The sequence below is a fragment of the Myotis lucifugus genome, unplaced genomic scaffold, assembly GCF_000147115.1.
Source record: "Myotis lucifugus unplaced genomic scaffold, Myoluc2.0 scaffold_0, whole genome shotgun sequence".
Lineage (NCBI taxonomy): Eukaryota > Metazoa > Chordata > Mammalia > Chiroptera > Vespertilionidae > Myotis > Myotis lucifugus.
Window position 1 is genome coordinate 40,049,677 of NW_005871048.1, and position 8,665 is coordinate 40,058,341.

The window sequence follows — 8,665 nt, forward strand, 5'->3', positions numbered from 1 at the left end:
CGACTTGCTTATTTCACTCAGCATAATGTTCCTCCAGCCCATCCATGCTATCACAAATGGTAAGAGCTCTTTCATTTTTACAGCTGCATAGTGTTCCATTGTGTAAATGTAACATAGTTTTTTTGTCCATGCATCTGTTGATGGGCTATTTCCAAATCTTAGCTATTGTAAATTGCACTGCTATGAACATAGGGATACATATATTCTTTCTGATTGGTGATTCTATTTTCTTAGGATATATTCCTAGAAGTGGGATCACTGGGTCAAATGGCAGTTTCATTCTTAATTTTTTTGAGGAAACTCCATACTGTTTTCCACAGTGGCTGCACCAGTCTGCATTCCCACCAGCTATGTACTAGGGTTCCCTTTTCTCCACATCCTCGCCAGCACTTGTCATTTGTTGATTTGTTGGTAATAGCCATTCTGACAGGTGTGAGGTGACATGTCATTGTCGTTTTAATTTGCATCTCAGATGATTAGTGACTTTGAGCATTTTTTTCATATGTCTCGTGACCTTCTGAATGTCCAGTTTGGAGATGTGTTTATTTAGTATCCTTTGCCCATTTTTAAATTGGATTGTTTGTCTTCCTTTTGTTAAGTTGCATGAGTTCCTTACATATTTTGGAAACTAACCCCTTATCAGATGTATCATTGGCAAATATGTTCTCCCATGCAGTGGGCTCTCTTTTCATTTTGTTGATGTTTTCTTTTGCTGTACAGAAGCTTTTTATTTCAATGTAGTCACATTTATTTTCTCCTTAGTTTCCGTGCCTAGGACAGCGGTTCTCAACCTGTGGGTCGCGACCCCTTTGGCGGTCGAACGACCCTTTCACAGGGGTCGCCTAAGACCATCCTGCATATCAGATATTTACATTGAGATTCATAACAGTAGCAACATTACAGTTATGAAGTAGCAACGAAAATAATTTTATGGTTGGGTCACAACATGAGGAACTGTATTTAAAGGGCCAGAAGGTTGAGAACCACTGCCCTAGGAGATGTATTGGTAAACATATTGCTATAAGAGATGTCTGAGATTTTGCTGCCTATGGCTTCTTCTAAGGTTGTTATGGTTTCACAATTTACATTTAAGTATTTTATCCATTTTGAATTTATTCTTGTGTATGGTGTAAGTTGATGGCCTACTTTCATTTTTGCATGTACCTGTCCAATTTTTCCAACACCATTTATTGAAGAGACTGTTTTTACTCCTGGTATGCTCTTGCCTCCTTTGTCAAATATTAATTGAGCATAATGGTGTGGGTCAATTTCTGGGTGCTCTGTTATGTTCCATTGACCTGTATGCCTATTCTTGTGCCAGTACCAGGCTTTACCATTAAAACAAAAAAACCCTGATACTTAAGAATAAAACTAACCAAGGAGGTAAAAGACCTGTACTCAGAAACTACAGGACATTGAAAAAAGAGATTAGTAGAATAAAAATCATTAAAATGTCCATACTACCCAAAGCAATCAATAGATTCAAGGCAATCCCTATTAAAATGGCAATGGCATATTTCACAGATCTAGAACAAACATTGCAAAAATTTATATGGAACCTAAAAAGACCTGAATAGCTGCAGCAATCTTAAAAAAGAATGAAGTTGGCAATACCAGATATCACAATACTAGATATTAAAAAGCCACTGTACTCAGACTATTTTTTTAAATATATATTTTATTGATTTTTACAGAGAGGAAGAGAGAGGGATAGAGAGTTAAAACATCGATGAGAGAGAGACATCGATCAGCTGCCTCCTGCACAACCCCTACTGGGGATCGAGCCCGAAACCCAGGTACATGAATTGAACCCGGGACCCTTCAGTCCGCAGGCCAACGCTCTATCCACTGAGCAAAACCGGTTAAGGCCAGTTTATCTTTTAAAAACCTTATTGCACACAACCTACTACCATTTTAAATGCATGTCATAAAACACCAATCATGTTCAGTTCCCACAAAAAAAAACTGCTCTTGCCCTGGCCAGGTTGCTCAGTTGGTTGGATTATATGTACCCCCCATGTTCATTGTAGCATTATATACAATAGCCAAGACATGGAAACAACCTAAGTGCCATCAACAGATGGGTAGATAAAGAAAATGTGGTATATAAACATGATGGAATGTTATTCAGCCATAAAAAAGGAAGTCTTGCCTTTTGCAACAATATGGATGAACCTGGAGGGCATTACACTAAGTAAAATGTCAAACTTTAAAAGACAAATACTGTCTGCTATAAAATACAGTATCAGTAGTATGTGGAATCTTTTAAAAAGCCAATTTCAGCCCTAGCCGGTTCGGCTCAGTGGATAGAGTGTTGGTCTGCAGACTGAAGGTCTCAGGTTTGATTCTGGTCAAGGGCATGTACCTCGGTTGCAGGCTTGATCCCTGGTCTTGGTCAAAGCCCATGCGGGAGGCAACCAATCAATGTGTTTCTCTCACATCAGTGTTTCTCTGTGTGTGTGTCTCTCTCCCTCCCTTCCACTCTCTCTAAAAACTGATGGGAAAATATCCTCAGGTGAGGATTAACAATAACAAAAAAACAAAAAAAAAGCCAATTTCATAGAAACAGATAATAGAATGATAGTGGCCAGGGGCTGGGGTATGAGGAAATGGGGAGATGTAGGTCAAAAGGTATAAACTTCTAGTTACAAATTCTGAGGATCTAATGTACTGCATGGTGACTATAGTTAAAGTGTTACTACATACTTGAAAGTTGCTCAGAGTAGATCTTAAGTGTACTCACCATACACACAAGAAAAGAGTTAACTATATGAGGTGATGGATGTGTTAATTATCTTGGTTTTGATAATTAATCCACATGTACATGTACATATTTTACATACATGTGATGATTTGATGTACAATTATATTTTCCAATTATACATCTGAGAGATTCTGAACCCAAGTAATTCCAATGAGAACCAGACTTGGAATCCTGGGTTATGGACTCAAATAACCCATAATCACCCCTACCATTTGAATCTCTCTCTCTCTCTCTCTCTTCCCCCTCCCGCTCCCTTCCTGTCTCTCTAAAAATCAATACAAATATTTTTTTAAAAAGAAAGAAAAGGAGGAAGACTATTGACAAAGAACCAGGTGGCAATGCACAGACAATAAACAAGGGTCATTAGGGAAGAAGGAAAATTGCCTCAGAAAGAACCATCCAGCCCAGTAAAAACCTCTTGATCTTCACCAATGCTCAATGTCTAAGACCTCCTTTGCTTTGAGTCCTGGTTTACAGCGGCCCTGCAAAGGCCAATGGTGATGTTTCCCTGTGTGTCTGGTGTGGAAATTTTATCATGAAATTCAGAAACAATCAGCCCACTCACCTTTCATCTTCCCAGAGCTACCTCACCCCTCTTCCCCATGGGGGCCTCCTCAGAAGAGAGAGGGAGCAGGGTAGTCTATGACCTGCGTCCCTGGGATCCAGACTTTCATGTCTGAAATCTCCCTGGACTAAATCCAGAAGATAAGTCTGTCATTTCAACCTGATGACTGTCTGGTGACAAGGTGAGGTACATTAACGGTAGCAACAGTTGATAACCCCTGCAAATGTTTATTGACTACCCACTGAGAGGTGGCCCGGTGAACAGTGAATTCCTGGCAGTGTTGCCCAAAACAGCAAGGCTGACTTGACCAATGCCCTCCTCACTTTGAAATTTCATGTTAGAACTGGCAGGTTTGTAGAGACCATCAAGTCTACTCCATTCCATCGCAGCAGATGAGAACATTGAGACCCAGAGAGGGCTCATACTCACACAAGATTACACAACTGTCTCTATCCCTGCCTCAAACTCAAAGCCTCAGGTGCTTTCCCCTGCGGTCATGCTGACATCTCACTGCCTGAAACCTGGGAAACCTGGTAGAGCGACTTTTTAAAAAATGTCTATTTCCCTCTGTTACAAATATAACCACCAACATTTTCTGGCTCTTCCTCTCTGCCAAGTACTAGTAGAAGAGCTCTCTATAAATTTACTCACTGTATTCTCACAACCACCCAAGGGGACAGGTTACAATGATTATCCCCATTTCACAAATGGAACCCTGAAGTAGAGAGAGGTCACACAGCCGGGCAGAGGCGGGCTGTCGAACGAGACAGTCTGGCTCCAGAGTCCCCACTCTTAACCACTTTGTTATGGTTCATGAAGGATAATTTCTTTAAATCATAAAATGATGGAAGAAAAGGAGCAAGCCGTAAGCACAAAGGGCATGATCACTCGTGTTTGAAAATGAATTTCCGAGCTAAACCATAAGTTCCATTAATATATGTAATAGATCTCTTGATCACCTATTTATTAAGTTGAGGGAAAGTCTATGCATACCAAAAGAAAATATACAAAGCATATTAACATTTTAAGCATTTTTTTTAAAGGCGGAATGATCTACCTGAGATAGGCAGAACATATTTGAGCGCTGGTTTTAGAAGGGTCTCTTCTGTACATGCCCTGGAAAGTGAAGGTGTCGCCGACCTCACCTGTGCTGGCCTTCACTCTCGGACACAAGATGTCCCCTCTGCTGTTAAAAGAATATTACCTTTTCATTAACTTTCTACAGTCATCCAGCCTCAAATTGACAATTAAGGAAAAGATTAAACTAAAATAAGAGAAGACACCTCTGAAGACAAATAAAAATATATCTGATATAAGTGTTCAAAACCAAGATCACTGAAACAAAAACCCTATATTCACTTATATTACTTTTATACTTGCCCTGATATTTAAAATGATGTCAAATCTCATTATCTTGGTTATCCAGGAGAAGAAATCCAGGAGCCGTAATGGTAGAAATAAACAAATTACAATTGTGCCTAAGATCAAATTTCAAGGGGAAAACTGCAGTCAATTAAGAAGATGTATTATCACATTAAAAAGTTACATGACATTTTACCAGCCAAATTATCTTAGTATCAAGTGTGCAAAAGTCCACTCAAAATGCAACAAATCCCAAAAACTCTGAAACCGAAAAAGTATTGCCTTAAACATGAAATCCACAGTCCAGAGAATTAAAGCAAAGAACAGCATCGGGAGCATAGTGGACCTTCAAGTATTTGTTGAAGGAATATACATCAAGAAAATGGTGACAGAAGAGGAGCATGAAGAAACTGTGAAAATGGCTAAGGCAGCGTGACACTGCTTTGAGCTTTTGAGAACTTTTTAATACCAGGAAAGTAACAGAAGGACTAAGGAATATAGATACTGGACAAAATGACAGACTACTATATCTAATCAGGGCAAAAGGTTGGGTGTATAGGACTTGACCTGCACTTCTTAAGAAAAATATCACCAAGCCTAGCTTTGCCTAAGTAAGGGATCTGGACTGCAGCCCTACAGAGTGGAACCATATTTACAGTACAGCTCTAACATGGCAAAATTCCCTGGATTTGATGCATTTCAAATACAACACTGGTGTGTTTTTTTTAATTAGAACTCTCAATAGTAGTTGCCCAGTTTGACCCATCTCTTTATAACAAATCTTATTTAAGGTTACGGGGGAGGAGGAAAGGGGGAGAGATCCTATAGCTTCTCAGCTCCACTAAGTACAAATGCAATTTGACAAAACCTACATAAGCCAGATCTGTCATATCTAATCAGTAAATTAAAGCATGATAAAATTACAGTCAGGCGGGGAGTTCAAGGATAATTTGGAATCTGTGCAGTACCATCCTAGCCATGCCCCAATCATAAAGTATTTTCCAACATTTATGTAATAAATCTTTTCTGGGGAGTCAGTGTTGGTTAGGATCCTGGCAGGACTTAAGATTGGAGCTTAAGTACCAGTATAGTGGTTACCAGTTTTGTACAGAATGTTTAATGTAAAAGTAATCTTATATTCCACCATTTACTTTAATACCTATTTAGAACACATTTCCTTTTCTCACGTGGCATATACGAAAGGAGGTCATGTATCAGAGCTCACCTGAAATTCCTGCCCAGTTTAAGTCTTAGCCACAGCAGTAGTTTCTTATAAGCACGATGGGAAAATATTCCAAACTCTTCTACAGCGTTCACATAACTTTTAAAAAGGTTTTGTGAAACCCAAGTGAGGCCCCTGATGAAATTTCATAGAGCCTCGGTTACCAACTCCAGGCACAGCTCGTTTTATTATGCTCCACTTTATTGCATCTCACACATGTTGCTTTTTTTTTTTTAACAAATGAAGGCAAGACCTTCCACCGGCAACAACAAAAAAGAGAGAGAGAGATTGCAACTCTCTTAATTGCAATACTCTCCTTATTGTGGAGGTATGGAATCAAACCCAAAATACTGAGGAGCTACGCCGGTACTGTTGTCCTCCTTGTTTCTAAACTGCTTCAAGGACAGGACAGGTGCTTCAAAGGAAAGTCTACTGGCACACCTGTTGCATAACTTGTTCTTGGTTAGCCAGGTTTTGATAAGGAAGAAAATACAGTCAGAAGCAGGACAAACACTGATTCTCTGTTCTCCATTCTCCCATTAGCCAGGACATGCTTCTGGGTCACACACCCAGTAGCCAGCGGTGCCTTGGTTTCCCTAACCACTACACAGGAGGTCTGATGCTACCCGCATTCTTACTTGTCCAAAGTTAGCGAGCACACTCACACAGAAAGTCCACATCAGAACATGACACTGAAATACTGTGTTGTATAAGTTCCAAAGGCTTTTGCAGTATTCATTTCTTTTCCTCCCAAGACTCCAAAGGGGTTAGCTTGACCATTCATCAAGATCGGGCAAACACCAATGTGCTTTAAGAACCTGTACACAAAAACCCAGAACCGGTATATAGAAACCTTCCCGGGTAAAGTTACCACTCTGCTTGGATAATCAAGTGCAAAACAGCAACCCACAGAACGCAACAAGGACAGGTCTTTTATTTTTGCTTTTGTTGTGAAAACAGGATTTTACTTCCCCTGACAGCTTCCGGGCCTAGGAACACTTGAGGACAAAGTTTCAGAAAACCGGAGACCCCGTGGGACCCCAATGATTAGTTCTTTCTGAACGTCGTACTTTTCTGTGTTTCTTACCCAGTTGGCACTGGTCTGGTGGCTCACCTCCATAACTCTGGGTCTGCGGATATTTGTCGAAGCCCAGGCAGGGGTCACGGAGGAAGACGTGCGCAAACACAGATGTTGCTGCCTTTGCCTGACCCACCCAGGTGCAGCCAATGGGGGCAGGCTGTGCGCTCCGAGGGAGCAGATGCCTTCTCTCCTGGAAATCTAATTGGTGTCTGGGAAACCAGAGCTGGGTTTCCAAGGCGGCCTGAGCACCAGCTCCCACGCAGCCCCGGACAGGCCAGGATGCCTCCTCCGCCACGCACAGGCCCATCATTATGACCCCTGCGGAAGCTCCAAGCACGGGAGGGTGAGGGTACCACCACCCACACCCCGGGTGTTCAAGGGACAAACCAATCTATAAAATCAGCATCCAGAAACCCAACAGAATTCTGACCGCCTCTCCTAACTGTAGATACCTTTTAAGACTCAGCAGATGTTACTACACGAAAGAAAGGTTATGGCCTCTGTCCGGGCTTGTGCTTGGTCTGCTTTCTGGGGGACCCGGCCCCGCCGGGTACCCTCCACCCGGAGCCGAGGCACCGATGGGGAGAGGAGACCCCCAGCTTTCGAGCATCTCCCTTGCCCGCCGCAGGAGTGCCATTTCTTTCCCCAGCGTCCGAGGGCACTGGCCGGGCTTCCACCCACCCATCCCGGTCCCCGGAGGCGGGGTCGAGAGGGGCCGCCACCGCCTCCTGGGTGCGCAGCGGCTGTGCCGCCCCGGCGACCTCGCGCTCCGCAGCTGCCGCCGCGCCGCCGGGCAGTGCAGCCCTTTGCACTTGTTGCCGCTCCCGAAGGGCCGGGAGGCGGCGGCCATCCCTCGCGCCGCCGAGTCCGCAGCAACACCCCCTCTCCACCTCGGCTGACCCTCGCCGTCCCCGGGATCCGGGAGAAAGTAGCTCCGCGCCGCGAACTCAGGTGAGGCGGGCGCAAGTTCTGCGCCCAGGGCTGCAGAGAGGCGCCTGGGATGGAGCCCAGAGATCACTTACCTGGAGCGGTGGCCCCGCAGCCTCCGCAGCCGAGCGAGGCGCTGCCCCCGCGCCCTGCCCGCGGGCGCCCGGAGCCGGGAAGGCTCTCCGAAGCTGCCAACGCCCGGCGGCGACCCGGCGGCCAGCGCGGAGGGGCGGAGCCGCGGCCGCGCGCCCAGGCCGGGGTGGCGGCGCCCGCGCTGGTGCCGCCCCCGCTCCCCGCTCTGGCTCCCCGCGCGCCTGCCGGCTGCCACAGGATCCCGGCCTGCCCGCCGCCCGCCCGGCATCACATGGCCCGGCCCGCCCGCCGCCGCGCCCGACACCGGCTCCAGGAGGAAACCTGAAACCCCGCCTGAGCTGCCTCCGCCAGCCCCTCCCGCCGCGGGGCGGTGGCCCGCTGGCCTCGGCTTCCCACCCGGGAACGGAGCGCCCCGGTGGGCGGAGGCTGGCGCGGCCCTGCCCGGCCAGAGGAGGGCGAGGTTGCGCCCTGGTGGCGGCGCCCGCGCGCCCCGGGCTCCCGTGGGCCTCGCCTGCCCGCTCCTGAAAGGACTTGTGCCAGGCCCCAGCTAGGCTTGGGCTGCCCTCTGCCCAAAGCCACCGCACCTGTGACACAGCGTGGCCCAAGTATGACTTTAAAATCTTGAGGCTCATGTTCCTCTGGGCCAGAGCT

At 45.7% G+C, this 8,665-nt stretch overlaps 1 protein-coding gene across 2 annotated transcripts in view; it reads right to left on the bottom strand.

Annotated features, from left to right (window-relative positions):
* ARHGEF28 (Rho guanine nucleotide exchange factor 28) overlaps positions 1 to 8,130 on the bottom strand; it is a 259,431-nt gene extending 251,301 nt beyond the window's left edge. For both annotated transcript variants that reach the window (XM_006081332.3, XM_006081331.3), the window contains exon 1: positions 8,017 to 8,130. The gene's annotated coding sequence lies outside the window, so the exon portion shown is untranslated. The remainder of the gene's footprint in view (positions 1 to 8,016) is intronic.
* Positions 8,131 to 8,665: the final 535 nt, after the last annotated feature.